Here is a 19323-nt window from a genome sequence, read left to right on the forward strand (position 1 = left end):
GTGAACAAATAAAGTATAGTTGCTGGGCTAATTAATCTCACTTTTACATATACACTGATGTATGTGTTGTATAGATGTGATATATAGTAACATATATGCTAAATAAAGTGTAGGTGTCAAAAATTGTGAAGTGTTTACCCAATTTGCAAGTGAACAGATTAGCCTGCTACAGTGTCATGGACACTGGTAGAAAATAGGGGAATGCTGGATCAGAGAAGAAAGACAGAGTATTACCGACAACAGAGTGTCTGCACATGTGCCATTTCCCCAAGCCTCGGTTCCCTTCGAGTAACAGGAACAGAGCCAGGTGACACTTAAACACACAGTGAGATACACTCTAAGAAAAGAACCCCAAATTTGGGGAACCTGAATCTTTTGAAAAGGAGGTAAACATGCTTGCCACTTTGTTTGTAGAGAGAGTCGATCTGTGTTTTCCATAGCTAATATATCTGTGTGTGTGTGCGTGTGTGTGTGTGTGTGTGTGTGTGTGTATAATATATATATATGTGTATGTGAGTGTGTATGTATTATATGTATAATATCTATCTATCTATCTATCTTTATCACTTTAAAGTTATAAAGAGCTTGAGTTTTCTTATTCCATCATCTGATTTGTTTTTTTGGTAAGAAGAGTGAGGCACACGTTGACTCTTTCAATCCAATCAAGTTAAAAATTAGTGTGTAACTAATTGGACATTAGATTTTAGCTTCCCTGATTCCTAGTTAGCGTTCTTTACAGTGTACAGTCTACATCTGACTATTCCATACAGATGAGTAAAATACTGACTAGGAAGGGCTGAGACTAGAGCTCACTTTTGAATTCGAGTTTGTATTCTCTTTAAAAGAAACCATAAATTAGAGCATTTGCCCCTGCTGTAAGTGTTTTTTGACTAAGAAGTTCTTAATATTGATATATTATTTGTCTTTTTGTGAAATAGTATCGTGAAAGACATCATATTACACACCTGGATTTTCCTGAAAATTTGTAGCTCGAGAAATTTGTAAGATAACTGGGTCATATGTTAAGATTTTGAAAAACATACTCAAACATAGATCCTAATTAAAGAATGTGATACATTTACTTTCACAGTCTAAAACAGTATTTCCCAGAACCCTTAAATTCCCATATTCAAATACCAAGGGAAAATAAAATCTGAACTTAGAGTCTTGTTTGTACTGAGAGGGTCTTCCAAACAGAAAGGCAGTCTTGATGCAATGCAGTAAGCCACAGTAACAGTGGGGCATTGCAGGAGAAAAATCTGCAGATGTAAGCCTTCACCACAATGTATTACAACTTTATGCTGGAGTATTTCCTGTACAGATATACGGTTTGTTTAACTATATTTTCCAAGAGTAGATCACATTAAATTGTTATATAATCCTGATTTCCTGTTTTTGAAAACATGTAGTTTCTCAACTGGTTTTAAATTTTAAGTATTTTTTGTTTTGCTATGATTTCTATTAGTTGAATATGTATAGAAGCTATTCTTTTCCTTCTTCAAAAACAAAAAAAAAGCAAATACCTGTAAAATTAGTATTATTAGCTAAAATATTTGAAATTACATACATATCTCTATTTCACGTTATTACTTAATGTTCGATTTTTTCTTTGAATTAGACAAAAAATACTGATAAATACCATTATTAGAAGATATTTTACTTTTAATTGACTATTGAAAATCAGTTGTTTTCTATGTTCTGTATAAAGAATTTGTTTTTTCCTGTTATAATGATAAATAACTGATTGTAATAAATTTTCTTCATGCTTAAAAGGACAGTTAAATGCAGTCACAATCAGGCAAAGCTGGTGTTTTTGAATGTACATTTTTAATGTTTACATTGCTGTAATTTTATCTTAATTTGTATAGTAATATACAGATACACATTTATCCAAATTTCAATAATAATATGTAATAAATTATCCTAACTATATAATGATATATTGTATACATACACTGCACATTTTTGTCATGTATCAATCCACTATTTTATGCTCAATCCTCACATTCTATGTTCTAAGTATCCGCATACCTACTCTCTTCCAGTCATCAATTAAAAACTTTTTACCTATATCTTGCTTTTCCATTGGATTCTCCAAGGTGGAATATATTTGATCTTATCATCACCTTGACATTGTGATAAATGTTGTACACATTTTTACCTGGTAAATGAGGTAAAATAAATTTCTTTTAACAAAATGAAGGTTTCATAACTGTTACTCTTTCAAAAGTTATCAACTAGGAATATTCAAGTGTAAAAATCCCTTTACCTATCCACTGGTGTATGTCAGAAATAGTTTTCTTTAAATGGTGCCTGAAGCATTAGATAATAAATAAACTTTTAAGCAAAACAAGAAGCTTCGAAGGAAAAGCAGGGTAATGAGGTATCCACAGACATTGTTTAAAAGCTCCAGCAGCTTCCTGGGGAGCTTGTGGGATACGCAAATTCTTAAGTCTGAGCATTCACCCCAGGCTCTGCGTGTGCTTATAATGATGTAAGAAGGGCTTATGCTCTCACCACTGGTTGACCTTAAGGCTCTGCACAGTTAGGAGAGGAAGGCTAAGGCAGAGATGAGGGTATGCCTCAACGGCCACATAGAGCACCTCTGCAAGACTGTGGGTGCTTGCTGATTCCAGGCCTTTCAAGAAAGGAGATGAATTTGCAAAGCTAATGGCTGAACAATTCTCAAATTTACTAAAAATTATTAGTCTACACATCCAAGAAGTTCAGTGAACTCCACATATGCAAAACTCAAATTTCTGCATGAAATACTCAAGAAACTGTCTTGACTGAAACTAGAGAGTAGCGACTCATCATACAAAAGGGATGCTCAATAAGATGAACAGGTGGTTTCTCATCAGCAGTGGTGGAGACCCAAGGCAGAGAGATAACATATTCAAAGTGCTGAAAGGAATGGGCTGCCAACGAGAAGTAATTTGCCAAATTATGTAACTTGGTAAATGGTAAGAATCAAAATACTGTCTGCATTCAGAGTTCTTTCTAAGAATCCACTTTAAAGAAACTGAAACTGGAATTTTCGGCTGATCATTTCCTTTGCAGTGCAGAAACATTGATGCAGTCCCATTTTTTAATTTTTAATTTGTTTCCCTTTCCTAAGTAAATATATCTCAAAAATATTACTAAGAACAAACTAAAAGAGCTCACCGCCTATGTTTACTTCTAGAAGTTGTATGGTTTCAGGTCTTGCATTTCAGTTTTTGATCCATTTTTAATTTATTTTTCTTAACGGAGTGAGAATATCCAATTTGGTTCTTTTGCATGTAACTGTCCAGTTTTCTCAAAGTTCCCAGCACCATTGATTGAAGAGGCTATTCTTTCCTCATTGTATATTCTTGCCTATTTGTTGTAGATTTATTGCCCATGAAAGTCTGTCCCTTTTTCTGGGCTTTGGGTACTGTTCTATTGATCTCTGCATTGGTGTTTGTGCCAGTGCCATACTGTTTTGTTAACTATAGCTTTGTGATTTAGTTTGAAATCAGAGTGCATGATACCGTCATATTTTTTCTTCTTTCTCAAGACTGTTTTGGCTATTCAGGGTTTTTTGTTTGAATATAAATTTTAGAATTATTTGTTCTGAATATTGTCCTTGGTAATTTGATAGATATTACACTAAATCTGTAGGTTTTCTTTCATATGATGGTTATTTAAAAATATTAATTCTTACAGTCCATGAATATGGTATATTTCTTCATCTGTTTCCATCATCTTCAGTTTCTTTAATCAGTTACATACCGTTTTCCAAGGAGAGATTTTTCACCTCTTATTTATATTTAATAGACATTGAGAAAATAAATCCTCCCACTTGTAAGTAGTTAAACCACATTAATTTGGACTCTAAAGATGGATTCAAATTTACTAGAAATATGCGGAATAGTTGTGTTAAACAATTGTTATAACACAATTTAAGTCGTGTCTGGCAACGTCAGGTACTTAACTCTGTGTTTCTTATTTGTCAGTCCCATTGAGTCACGAACCACGTGTTTCTCCCTTGTTTACTGCTGTATCCTGACCTTGCCCTTTCCCTAGAAACAATAAAATATTTGGTGAACAAATAAAGTATAGTAGCTCGGCTAATTAATGTCACTTTTACATATACACTGATGTATGTGTTGTATATGTGTGATAAATAGTAAAATATATGTTAAATAAAGTGTAGGTGTCAAAAAATGTGAAGTGTTTACCCAATTTGCAAGTGAACAGCTTAGCCTGCTACAGTGTCATGGACACTGGTAGAAAATAGGGGAATGCTGGATCAGAGAAGAAAGACAGAGTATTACCGACAATAGAGTGTCTGCACACGTGCCATTTCCCCAAGCCTCGGTTCTCTTCGAGTAACAGGAACAGAGCCAGGTGACACTTAAACACACAGTGAGATACACTCTAAGAAAAGAACCCCAAATTTGGGGAACCTGAATCTTTTGAAAAGGAGGTAAACATGCCTGCCACCTTGTTTGTAGAGAGAGTCGATCTGTGTTTTCCATAGCTAATATATCTGTGTGTGTGTGTGTGTGTGAGTGTATATATATTATATATATATATGTGTTTGTGAGTGTGTATGTATTATATGTATAATATATATATATCTTTATCACTTTAAAGTTTTAAAGAGCTTGAGTTTTCTTATTCCATCATCTGATTTGTTTTTTTGGTAAGAACAGTGAGGCACACATTGAGTCTTTGAATCCACTCAAGTTAAAAATTAGTGTGCAACTAATTGGACATTAGATTTTAGCTTCCCTGATTCCTAGTTAGCGTTCTTTACAGTGTACAGTCTACATCTGACTATTCCATACAGATGAGTAAAATACTGATTAGGAAGGGCTGAGACTAGAGCACACTTTTGAATTCGAGTTTGTATTCTCTTTAAAAGAAACCATAAATTAGAGCATTTGCCCCTGCTGTAAGTGTTCTTTGACTAAGAAGTTCTTAATATTGATATATTATTTGTCTTTTTGTGAAATAGTATCTTGAAAGATATCATAATACAACCCTGGATTTTCCTGAAAATTTGTAGCTCGAGAAATTTGTAAGATAACTGGTTCTTATGTTAAGATTTTAAAAATCATACTCATACAAAGATCCTAATTAAAGAATATGATACATTTACTTTTAATGGCTAAAACAGTATTTCCCAGGACTCTTAAATTCCCATATTCTAATACCAAGGGAAAATAAAATCTGAATTTAGAGTCTTGTTTGTACTGAGAGGGTCTTCCAAACAGAAAGGCAGTCTTGATGCAATGCAGTAAGCCACAGTAACAGTGGGGCATTGCAGGAGAAAAATCTGCAGATGTAAGCCTTCACCACAATGTATTAAAATTTTATGCTGGAGTATTTCCTGTACAGATATACGGTTTGTTTAACTATGTTTTCCAAGTGTAGATCACATTAAAATGTTATATAATCCTGATTTCCTGTTTTTGAAAACTTGTAGTTTCTCAACTGGTTCTAAATTTTAAGTATTTTTTGTTTTGCTATGATTTCTATTAGTTGAATATGTATAGAAGCTATTCTTTTCCTTCTTCAAAAACAAATAAAAAGCAAATACCTGTAAAATTAGTATTATTAGCTAAAATATTTGAAATTACATACATATCTCTATTTCACGTTATTACTTAATGTTCGATTTTTTCTTTGAATTAGACACAAAATACTGATAAATACCATTATTAGAAGATATTTTACTTTTAATTGACTATTGAAAATCAGTTGTTTTCTATGTTCTGTATAAAGAATTTGTTTTTTCCTGTTATAATGATAAATAAATGATTGTAATAAATTTTCTTCATGCTTAAAAGGACAGTTAACTGCAGTCACAATCAGGCAAAGCTGGTGTTTTTGAATGTACATTTTTAATGTTTACATTGCTGTAATTTTATCTTAATTTGTATAGTAATATACAGATACACATTTATCCAAATTTCAATAATAATATGTAATAAATTATCCTAACTATATAATGATATATTGTATACATACACTGCACATTTTTGTCATGTATCAATCCACTATTTTATGCTCAATCCTCACATTCTATGTTCTAAGTATCCGCATACCTACTCTCTTCCAGTCATCAATTAAAAACTTTTTACCTATATCTTGCTTTTCCATTGGATTCCCCAAGGTGGAATATATTTGATCTTATCATCACCTTGACATTGTGATAAATGTTGTACACATTTTTACTTGGTAAACGAGGTAAAATAAATTTCTTTTAACAAAATGAAGGTTTCATAACAGTTACTCTTTCAAAAGTTATCAACTAGGAATATTCAAGTGTAAAAATCCCTTTACCTATCCACTGGTGTATGTCAGAAATTGTTTTCTTTAAATGGTGCCTGAAGCATTAGATAATAAATAAACTTTTAAGCAAAACAAGAAGCTTCGAAGGAAAAGCAGGGTAATGAGGTATCCACAGACATTGTTTAAAAGCTCCAGCAGCTTCCTGGGGAGCTTGTGGGATACGCAAATTCTTAAGTCTGAGCATTCACCCCAGGCTCTGCGTGTGCTTAGAATGATGTAAGAAGGGCTTATGCTCTCACCACTGGTTGAGCTTAAGACTCTGCACAGGTAGGAGAGGAAGGCTAAGGCAGAGATGAGGGTATGCCTCAACGGCCACATAGAGCACCTCTGCAAGATTGTGGGTGCTTGCTGATTCCAGGCCTTTCAAGAAAGGAGATGAATTTGCAAAACTAATGGCTGAACAATTTTCAAATTTACTAAAAAGTATTAGTCTACACATCCAAGAAGTTCAGTGAACTCCACATATGCAAAACTCAAATTTCTGCATGAAATACTCAAGAAACTGTCTTGACTGAAACTAGAGAGTAGCGACTCATCATACAAAAGGGATGCTCAATAAGATGAACAGGTGGTTTCTCATCAGCAGTGGTGGAGACCCAAGGCAGAGAGATAACATATTCAAAGTGCTGAAAGGAATGGGCTGCCAACGAGAAGTAATTTGCCAAATTATGTAACTTGGTAAATGGTAAGAATCAAAATACTGTCTGCATTCAGAGTTCTTTCTAAGAATCCACTTTAAAGAAACTGAAACTGGAATTTTCGGCTGATCATTTCCTTTGCAGTGCAGAAACATTGATGCAGTCCCATTTTTTAATTTTTAATTTGTTTCCCTTTCCTAAGTAAATATATCTCAAAAATATTACTAAGAACAAACTAAAAGAGCTCACCGCCTATGTTTACTTCTAGAAGTTGTATGGTTTCAGGTCTTGCATTTCAGTTTTTGATCCATTTTTAATTTATTTTTCTTAACGGAGTGAGAATATCCAATTTGGTTCTTTTGCATGTAACTGTCCAGTTTTCTCAAAGTTCCCAGCACCATTGATTGAAGAGGCTATTCTTTCCTCATTGTATATTCTTGCCTATTTGTTGTAGATTTATTGCCCATGAAAGTCTGTCCCTTTTTCTGGGCTTTGGGTACTGTTCTATTGATCTCTGCATTGGTGTTTGTGCCAGTGCCATACTGTTTTGTTAACTATAGCTTTGTGATTTAGTTTGAAATCAGAGTGCATGATACCGTCATATTTTTTCTTCTTTCTCAAGACTGTTTTGGCTATTGAGGGTCTTTTGTTTCCATATAAATTTTAGAATTATTTGTTCTGAATATTGTCCTTGGTAATTTGATAGATATTACACTAAATCTGTAGGTATTCTTTCATATGATGGTCATTTAAAAATATTAATTCTTACAGTCCATGAATATGGTATATCTCTTCATCTGTTTCCATCATCTTCAGTTTCTTTAATCAGTTACTTACCGTTTTCCAAGGAGAGATTTTTCACCTCTTATTTATATTTACTAGACATTGAGAAAATAAATCCTCCCACTTGTAAGTAGTTAAACCACATTAATTTGGACTCTAAAGATGGATTCAAATTTACTAGAAATATGCGGAATAGTTGTGTTAAACAATTGTTATAACACAATTTAAGTCGTGTCTGGCAACTTCAGGTACTTAACTCTGTGTTTGTTATTTGTCAGTTCCATTGAGTCATGAACCACGTGTTTCTCCCTTGTTGACTGCTGTATCCTGACCTTGCCCTTACCCTAGAAACAATAAAATATTTGGTGAACAAATAAAGTATAGTTGCTGGGCTAATTAATGTCACTTTTACATATACACTGATGTATGTGTTGTATATGTGTGATAAATAGTGAAATATATGTTAAATAAAGTGTAGGTGTCAAAAATTGTGAAGTGTTTACCCAATTTGCAAGTGAACAGCTTAGCCTGCTACAGTGTCATGGACACTAGTAGAAAATAGGGGAATGCTGGATCAGAGAAGAAAGACATAGTATTACCGACAACAGAGTGTCTGCACACGTGCAATTTCCCCAAGCCTCGGTTCCCTTCGAGTAACAGGAACAGAGCCAGGTGACACTTAAACACACAGTGAGATACACTCTAAGAAAAGAACCCCAAATTTGGGGAACCTCAATTTTTTGAAAAGGAGGTAAACATGCCTGCCACTTTCTTTGTAGAGAGAGTCGATCTGTGTTTTCCATAGCTAATATATCTGTGTGTGTGTGTGTGTGAGTGTATATATATTATATATATATATGTGTTTGTGAGTGTGTATGTATTATATGTATAATATATATATATCTTTATCACTTTAAAGTTTTAAAGAGCTTGAGTTTCCTTATTCCATCATCTGATTTGTTTTTTTGGTAAGAACAGTGAGGCACACATTGAGTCTTTGAATCCACTCAAGTTAAAAATTAGTGTGCAACTAATTGGACATTAGATTTTAGCTTCCCTGATTCCTAGTTAGCGTTCTTTACAGTGTACAGTCTACATCTGACTATTCCTTACAGATGAGTAAAATACTGACTAGGATGGGCTGAGACTAGAGCACACTTTTGAATTCGAGTTTGTATTCTCTTTAAAAGAAACCATAAATTAGAGCATTTGCCCCTGCTGTAAGTGTTTTTTGACTAAGAAGTTCTTAATATTGATATATTATTTGTCTTTTTGTGAAATAGTATCGTGAAAGACATCATATTACACACCTGGATTTTCCTGAAAATTTGTAGCTCGAGAAATTTGTAAGATAACTGGGTCATATGTTAAGATTTTGAAAAACATACTCAAACATAGATCCTAATTAAAGAATGTGATACATTTACTTTCACAGTCTAAAACAGTATTTCCCAGAACCCTTAAATTCCCATATTCAAATACCAAGGGAAAATAAAATCTGAACTTAGAGTCTTGTTTGTACTGAGAGGGTCTTCCAAACAGAAAGGCAGTCTTGATGCAATGCAGTAAGCCACAGTAACAGTGGGGCATTGCAGGAGAAAAATCTGCAGATGTAAGCCTTCACCACAATGTATTACAACTTTATGCTGGAGTATTTCCTGTACAGATATACGGTTTGTTTAACTATGTTTTCCAAGAGTAGATCACATTAAATTGTTATATAATCCTGATTTCCTGTTTTAGAAAACATGTAGTTTCTCAACTGGTTCTAAATTTTAAGTATTTTTTGTTTTGCTATGATTTCTATTAGTTGAATATGTATAGAAGCTATTCTTTTCCTTCTTCAAAAACAAAAAAAAAGCAAATACCTGTAAAATTAGTATTATTAGCTAAAATATTTGAAATTACATACATATCTCTATTTCACGTTATTACTTAATGTTCGATTTTTTCTTTGAATTAGACACAAAATACTGATAAATACCATTATTAGAAGATATTTTACTTTTAATTGACTATTGAAAATCAGTTGTTTTCTATGTTCTGTATAAAGAATTTGTTTTTTCCTGTTATAATGATAAATAACTGATTGTAATAAATTTTCTTCATGCTTAAAAGGACAGTTAAATGCAGTCACAATCAGGCAAAGCTGGTGTTTTTGAATGTACATTTTTAATGTTTACATTGCTGTAATTTTATCTTAATTTGTATAGTAATATACAGATACACATTTATCCAAATTTCAATAATAATATGTAATAAATTATCCTAACTATATAATGATATATTGTATACATACACTGCACATTTTTGTCATGTATCAATCCACTATTTTATGCTCAATCCTCACATTCTATGTTCTAAGTATCCGCATACCTACTCTCTTCCAGTCATCAATTAAAAACTTTTTACCTATATCTTGCTTTTCCATTGGATTCCCCAAGGTGGAATATATTTGATCTTATCATCACCTTGACATTGTGATAAATGTTGTACACATTTTTACTTGGTAAACGAGGTAAAATAAATTTCTTTTAACAAAATGAAGGTTTCATAACAGTTACTCTTTCAAAAGTTATCAACTAGGAATATTCAAGTGTAAAAATCCCTTTACCTATCCACTGGTGTATGTCAGAAATTGTTTTCTTTAAATGGTGCCTGAAGCATTAGATAATAAATAAACTTTTAAGCAAAACAAGAAGCTTCGAAGGAAAAGCAGGGTAATGAGGGATCCACAGACATTGTATAAAAGCTCCAGCAGCTTCCTGGGGAGCTTGTGGGATACGCAAATTCTTAAGTCTGAGCATTCACCCCAGGCTCTGCGTGTGCTTAGAATGATGTAAGAAGGGCTTATGCTCTCACCACTGGTTGAGCTTAAGACTCTGCACAGGTAGGAGAGGAAGGCTAAGGCAGAGATGAGGGTATGCCTCAACGGCCACATAGAGCACCTCTGCAAGATTGTGGGTGCTTGCTGATTCCAGGCCTTTCAAGAAAGGAGATGAATTTGCAAAACTAATGGCTGAACAATTTTCAAATTTACTAAAAAGTATTAGTCTACACATCCAAGAAGTTCAGTGAACTCCACATATGCAAAACTCAAATTTCTGCATGAAATAATCAAGAAACTGTCTTGACTGAAACTAGAGAGTAGCGACTCATCATACAAAAGGGATGCTCAATAAGATGAACAGGTGGTTTCTCATCAGCAGTGGTGGAGACCCAAGGCAGAGAGATAACATATTCAAAGTGCTGAAAGGAATGGGCTGCCAACGAGACGTAATTTGCCAAATTATGTAACTTGGTAAATGGTAAGAATCAAAATACTGTCTGCATTCAGAGTTCTTTCTAAGAATCCACTTTAAAGAAACTGAAACTGGAATTTTTGGCTGATCATTTCCTTTGCAGTGCAGAAACATTGATGCAGTCCCATTTTTTAATTTTTAATTTGTTTCCCTTTCCTAAGTAAATATATCTCAAAAATATTACTAAGAACAAACTAAAAGAGCTCACCGCCTATGTTTACTTCTAGAAGTTGTATGGTTTCAGGTCTTGCATTTCAGTTTTTGATCCATTTTTAATTTATTTTTCTTAACGGAGTGAGAATATCCAATTTGGTTCTTTTGCATGTAACTGTCCAGTTTTCTCAAAGTTCCCAGCACCATTGATTGAAGAGGCTATTCTTTCCTCATTGTATATTCTTGCCTATTTGTTGTAGATTTATTGCCCATGAAAGTCTGTCCCTTTTTCTGGGCTTTGGGTACTGTTCTATTGATCTCTGCATTGGTGTTTGTGCCAGTGCCATACTGTTTTGTTAACTATAGCTTTGTGATTTAGTTTGAAATCAGAGTGCATGATACCGTCATATTTTTTCTTCTTTCTCAAGACTGTTTTGGCTATTGAGGTTCTTTTGTTTCCATATAAATTTTAGAATTATTTGTTCTGAATATTGTCCTTGGTAATTTGATAGATATTACACTAAATCTGTAGTTATTCTTTCATATGATGGTCATTTAAAAATATTAATTCTTACAGTCCATGAATATGGTATATCTCTTCATCTGTTTCCATCATCTTCAGTTTCTTTAATCAGTTACTTACCGTTTTCCAAGGAGAGATTTTTCACCTCTTATTTATATTTACTAGACATTGAGAAAATGAATCCTCCCACTTGTAAGTAGTTAAACCACATTAATTTGGACTCTAAAGATGGATTCAAATTTACTAAAAATATGCGGAATAGTTGTGTTAAACAATTGTTATAACACAATTTAAGTCGTGTCTGGCAACGTCAGGTACTTAACTCTGTGTTCGTTATTTGTCAGTTCCATTAAGTCACGAACCACGTGTTTCTCCCTTGTTGACTGCTGTATCCTGACCTTGCCCTTACCCTAGAAACAATAAATATTTGGTGAACAAATAAAGTATAGTTGCTGGGCTAATTAATCTCACTTTTACATATACACTGATGTATGTGTTGTATATATGTGATACATAGGAAAATATATGCTAAATAATGTATAGGTGTCAAAATTTGTGAAGTGTTTACCCAATTTGCAAGTGAACAGCTTAGCCTGCTACAGTGTATTGGACACTGGTAGAAAATAGTTGAATGCTGGATCAGAGAATAAAGACAGAGAATTACCGACAAAAGAGTGTCTGCACATGTGCCATTTCCCCAAGCCTCGGTTCCCTTCGAGTAACAGGAACAGAGCCAGGTGACACTTAAAAACACAGTGAGATACACTCTAAGAAAAGAACCCCAAATTAGGGGAACCTGAATCTTTTGAAAAGGAGGTAAACATGCCTGCCACTTTGTTTGTAGAGAGAGTCGATCTGTGTATTCCATAGCCAATATATCTGTGTGTGTGTGTGTGTGTGTGTATATATAATATATATATGTGTTTGTGAGTGTGTATGTACTATATGTATAATATATATATATCTTTATCACTTTAAATTTTGAAAGAGCTTGAGTTTTCTTATTCCATCATCTGATTTCTTTTTTTGATAAGAAGTGTGAGGCACACATTGAGTCTTTGAATCCACTCAAGTTAAAAATTAGTGTGCAACTAATTGGACATTAGATTTAAGCTTCCCTGATTCCTAGTTAGCGTTCTTTACAGTGTACAGTCTACATCTGAATATTCCATACAGATGAGTAAAATACTGACTAGGAAGGGCTGAGAGTAGAGCACACTTTTGAATTCGAGTTTGTTTTCTCTTTAAAAGAAACCATAAATTAGACAATTTTCCCGTTCTGTAAGTGTTTTTTGACTAAGAAGTTCTTAATATTGATATATTATTTGTCTTTTTGTGAAATAGTATCTTGAAAGACATCATATTTCACACCTGGATTTCCCTGAAAATTTGTAGCTCGAGAAATTTGTAAGATAACTGGGTCATATGTTAAGATTTTGAAAAACATTCTCAAACATAGTTCCTAATTAAAGAATGTGATACATTTACTTTTAAAGGCTAAAACAGTATTTCCCAGGACTCTTGAATTCCCATATTCGAATACCAAGGGAAAATAAAATCTGAACTTAGAGTCTTGTTTGTACTGAGAGGGTCTTCCAAACAGAAAGGCAGTCTTGATGCAATGCAGTAAGCCACAGTAACAGTGGGGCATTGCAGGAGAAAAATCTGCAGATGTAAGCCTTCACCACAATGTATTACAACTTTATGCTGGAGTGTTTCCTGTACAGCTATACGGTTTGTTTAAGTATGTTTTCCAAGAGTAGATCACATTAAAATGTTATATAATCCTGATTTCCTGTTTTTGAAAAGTTGTAGTTTCTCAACTGGTTCCAAAATTTTAAGTATTTTTTGTTTTGGTATGATTTCTATTAGTTGAATATGTATAGAAGCTATTCTTTTCCTTTTTCAAAAACAACTAAAAAGCAAATACCTGTAAAAAAAGTATTATTAGCTAAAATATTTGAAATTACATACATATCTCTATTTCATGTTATTAATTAATGTTCGATTTTTTCTTTGAATTAGACAAAAAATACTGATAAATGCCATTATTAGAAGATAATTTACTTTTAATTGACTAGACAAAATCAGTTGTTCTGTATGTTCTGTATAAAGAATTTCTTTTTTCCTGTTATAATGATAAATAACTGATTGTAATAAATTTCCTTCATGCTTAAAAGGACAGTTAAGTGCAGTCACAATCATAAGTGGAATACAGCATTCTTTATTTCTTAAGGGAAAGCTGGTGTTTTTGAATGTACATTTTTAATGTTTACATTGCTGTAATATTATCTTAATTTGTATAGTAATATACAGATACACATTTATTCAAATTTCAATAATAATATGTAGTAAATTATCTTAACTATATAATGATATAATGTATACATACACTGCACATTTTTGTCATGTATCAATCCACTATTTTATGCTCAATCCTCACATTCTATGTTCTAAGTATCCGCATACCTACTCTCTTCCAGTCATCAATTAAAAACTTTTTACCTATATCTTGCTTTTCCATTGGATTCCCCAAGGTGGAATATATTTGATCTTATAATCACCTTGACATTGAGATAAATGTTGTACACAATTTTACTTGGTAAACGAGGTAAAATAAATTTCTTTTAACAAAATGAAGGTTTCATAACAGTTACTCTTTCAAAAGTTATCAACTAGGAATATTCAAGTGTAAAAATCCCTTTACCTATCCACTGGTGTCTGTCAGAAATTGTTTTCTTTAAATGGTGCCTGAAGCATTGGATAACAAATAAGCTTTTAAGCAAAACAAGAAGCTTCGAAGGAAAAGCAGGGTAATGAGGTATCCACAGACAGTGTGAAAAGCTTCAGCAGCTTCCTGGGGTGCTTTTGGGATACGCAAATTCTTAGGTCTGAGCATGCACTCCAGGCACTGCGTGTGCTTAAAATGATGTAAGAAGGGTTTATGCTCTCACCACTGGTTGACATTAAGACTCTGCACAGGTAGGAGAGGAAGGCTAAGGCAGAGATGAGGGTATGCCTCAACGGCCACATAGAGCAACTCTGCAAGACTGTGGGTGCTTACTGATTCCAGGCCTTTCAAGAAAGGAGAATAATTTGAAAAACTAATGGCTGAACAATTCTCAAATTTACTAAAAATTATTAGTCTACACATCCAAGAAGTTCAGTGAACTCCACATATGCCAAACTCAAATTTCTGCATGAAGTAGTCAAGAAACAGTCTTGACTGAAACTAGAGAATAGCGACTCATCATACAAAAGGGATGCTCAATAAGATGAACAGGTGGTTACTCATCAGCAGTGGTGGAGACCCAAGGCAGAGAGATAACATATTCAAAGTGCTGAAAGGAATGGGCTGCCAACGAGAAGTAATTTGCCAAATTATGTTACTTGGTAAATGGTAAGAATCAAAATACTGTCTGCATTCAGAGTTCTTTCTAAGAATCCACTTTAAAGAAACTGAAACTGGAATTTTTGGCTGATCATTTCCTTTGCAGTGCAGAAACATTGATGCAGTCCCATTTTTTAATTTTTAATATGTTTCCCTTGCCTAAGTAAACATATCTCAAAAATTTACTAAGAACAAACTAAAAGAGCTCACCGCCTATGTTTACTTCTAGAAGTTGTATGGTTTCAGGTCTTACATTTCAGTTTTTGATCCATTTTTAATTTATTTTTCTTAACGGAGTGAGAAAATCCAATTTGGTTCTTTTGCATGTAGCTGTCCAGTTTTCTCAAAGCTCCCAGCACCATTGATTGAAGAGGCTATTCTTTCCTCATTGTATATTCTTGCCTACTTTGTTGTAGATTTACTGCCCACGAAAGTCTGTACCTATTTCTGGGCTTTGGGTACTGTTCTATTGATCTCTGCATTGGTGTTTGTGCCAGTGCCATACTGTTTTGTTAACTATAGCTTTGTGATTTAGTTTGAAATCAGAGTGCATGATACCGTCATATTTTTTCTTCTTTCTCAAGACTGTTTTGGCTATTGAGGGTCTTTTGTTTCCATATAAATTTTAGAATTATTTGTTCTGAATATTGCTCTTGGTAATTTGATAGATATTACACTAAATCCGTAGGTATTCTTGCATATGATGGTCATTTAAAAATATTAATTCTTACAGTCCATGAATATGGTATATCTCTTCATCTGTTTCCATCATCTTCAGTTTCTTTAATCAGTTACTTACCGTTTTCCAAGGAGAGATTTTTCACCTCTTATTTATATTTACTAGACATTGAGAAAATGAATCCTCCCACTTGTAAGTAGTTAAACCACATTAATTTGGACTCTAAAGATGGATTCAAATTTACTAGAAATATGCGGAATAGTTGTGTTAAACAATTGTTTTAACACAATTTAAGTCGTGTCTGGCAACGTCAGGTACTTAACTCTGTGTTTGTTATTTGTCAGTTCCATTAAGTCACGAACAACGTGTTTCTCCCTTGTTGACTGCTGTATCCTGACCTTGCCCTTACCCTAGAAACAATAAATATTTGGTGAACAAATAAAGTATAGTTGCTGGGCTAATTAATCCCACTTTTACATATACACTGATGTATGTTTTGTATATATGTGATACATAGTAAAATATATGCTAAATAAAGTATAGGTGTCAAAAATTGTGAAGTGTTTACCCAATTTGCAAGTGAACAGCTTAGCCTGCTACAGTGTGATGGACACTGGTAGAAAATAGGGGAATGCTGGATCAGAGAAGAAAGACAGAGTATTACCGACAACAGAGTGTCTGCACACGTGCAATTTCCCCAAGCCTCGGTTCCCTTCGAGTAACAGGAACAGAGCCAGGTGACACTAAATCACACAGTGAGATACACTCTAAGAAAAGAACCCCAAATTTGGGGAACCTCAATTTTTTGAAAAGGAAGTAAACATGCCTGCCACTTTGTTTGTAGAGAGAGTCGATCTGTGTATTCCATAGTCAATATATCTGTGTGTGTGTGTGTATATATAATATATATATATGTGTTTGTGAGTGTGTATGTATTATATGTATAATATCTATCTATCTATCTATATTTATCACTTTAAAGTTTTAAAGAGCTTGAGTTTTCTTATTCCATCATCTTATTTGTTTTTTTGGTAAGAAGAGTGAGGCACTCATTGAGTCTTTGAATCCACTCAAGTTAAAAATTAGTGTGCAACTAATTGGACATTAGATTTAAGCTCCCCTGATTCCTAGTTAGCGTTCTTTACAGTGTACAGTCTACATCTGACTATTCCATACAGATGAGTAAAATACTGACTAGGAAGGGCTGAGACTAGAGCATACTTTTGAATTCGAGTTTGTATTCTCTTTAAAAGAAACCATAAATTAGACCATTTGCCCCTGCTGTAAGTGTTTTTTGACTAAGAAGTTCTTAATATTGATATATTATTTGTCTTTTTGTGAAATCGTATCTTGAAAGACATCATATTACACACCTGGATTTTCCTGAAAATTTGTAGCTCGAGAAATTTGTAAGATAACTGGTTCTTATGTTAAGATTTTAAAAATCATACTCAAACAAAGATCCTAATTAAAGAATGTGATACATTTACTTTTAATGGCTAAAACAGTATTTCCCAGGACTCTTAAATTCCCATATTCTAATACCATGGGAAAATAAAATCTGAACTTAGAGTCTTGTTTGTACTGAGAGGGTCTTCCAAACAGAAAGGCAGTCTTGATGCAAAGCAGTAAGCCACAGTAACAGTGGGGCATTGCAGGAGAAAATTCTGCAGATGTAAGCCTTCACCACAATGTATTAAAATTTTATGCTGGAGTATTTCCTGTACAGATATACTTTTTGTTTAACTATGTTTTCCAAGTGTAGATCACATTAAAATGTTATATAATCCTGATTTCCTATTTTTGAAAACTTGTAGTTTCTCAACTGGTTCTAAATTTTAAGTATTTTTTGTTTTGGTATGATTTCTATTAGTTGAATATGTATAGAAGCTATTCTTTTCCTTCTTCAAAAACAAATAAAAAGCAAATACCTGTAAAATTAGTATTATTAGCTAAAATATTTGAAATTACATACTTATCTCTATTTCACGTTATTATTTAATGTTCGAATTTTTCTTTGAATTAGACACAAAATACTGATAAATACCATTATTAGAAGATATTTTACTTGTAATTGACTATTGAAAAGCAGTTGTTTTCTATGTTCTGTATAAAGAATTTGTTTTTTCCTGTTATAATGATAAATAACTGATTGTAATAAATTTTCTTCATGCTTAAAAGGACAGTTAAATGCAGTCACAATCAGGCAAAGCTGGTGTTTTTGAATGTACATTTTTAATGTTTACATTGCTGTAATTTTATCTTAATTTGTATATTAATATACAGATACACATTTATCCAAATTTCAATAATAATATGTAATAAATTATCCTAACTATATAATGATATATTGTATACATATACTGCACATTTTTGTCATGTATCAATCCACTATTTTATGCTCAATCCTCACATTCTATGTTCTAATTATCCACATACCTACTCTCTTCAAGTCATCAATTAAAAACTTTTTAGCTATATCTTGCTTTAAAATTGGATTAACCAAGGTGGATTATATTTGATCTTATCATCACCTTGACATTGTGATAAATCTTGTACACATTTTTACTTGGTAAACGAGTTAAAATAAATTTCTTTTAACAAAATGAAGGTTTTCTGATAGTTACTCTTTCAAAAGTTATCAACTAGGAATATTCAAGTGTAAAATTCCCTTTCCCTATCCACTGGTGTATGTCAGAAATTGTTTTCTTTAATTGGTGCCTGAAGCATAGGATAACAAATAAACTTTTAAGCAAAAGAAGAAGCTTCGAAGGAAAAGCAGGGTAATGAGGTATCCACAGACAGTGTGAAAAGCTCCAGCAGCTTCCTGGGGAGCTTGTGGGATACGCATATTCTTAGGTCTGAGCATTCACTCCAGGCTCTGCGTGTGCATAGAATGATGTAACAAGGGCTTATGCTCTCACCACTGGTTGACGTCAAGACTCCGCACAGGTAGGAGAGGAAGGCTAAGGCAGAGATGAGGGTATGCCTCAACGGCCACATAGAGCACCTCTGCAAGACTGTGGGTGCTTGCTGAATCCAAGCCTTTCAAGAAAGGAGAAAAATTTGCAAAACTAATCGATGAACAATTCTCAAATTTACTAAAAATTATTAGTCTACACATCCAAGAAGTTCAGTGAACTCCACATATGCCAAACTCAAATATCTGCATGAAATAGGCAAGAAACTGTCTTGACTGAAACTAGAGAATAGCGACTCATCATACAAAAAGGATGCTCAATAAGATTAACAGGTGGTTTCTCATCAGCAGTGGTGGAGACCCAAGGCAGAGAGATAACATATTCAAAGTGCTGAAAGGAATGGGCTGCCAACGAGAAGTAATCTGCCAAATTATGTTACTTGGTAAATGGTAAGAATCAAAATACTGTCTGCATTCAGTGTTCTTTCTAAGAATCCACTTTAAAGAAACTGAAACTGGAATTTTTGGCAGATCATTTCCTTTGCAGTGCAGAAACATTGATGCAGTCCCATTTTTTAATTTTTAATTTGTTTCCCTTGCCTAAGTAAAC

This window comes from Camelus bactrianus, unplaced genomic scaffold (genome assembly GCF_048773025.1).
Source record: "Camelus bactrianus isolate YW-2024 breed Bactrian camel unplaced genomic scaffold, ASM4877302v1 HiC_scaffold_30, whole genome shotgun sequence".
NCBI classification, from domain to species: domain Eukaryota; kingdom Metazoa; phylum Chordata; class Mammalia; order Artiodactyla; family Camelidae; genus Camelus; species Camelus bactrianus.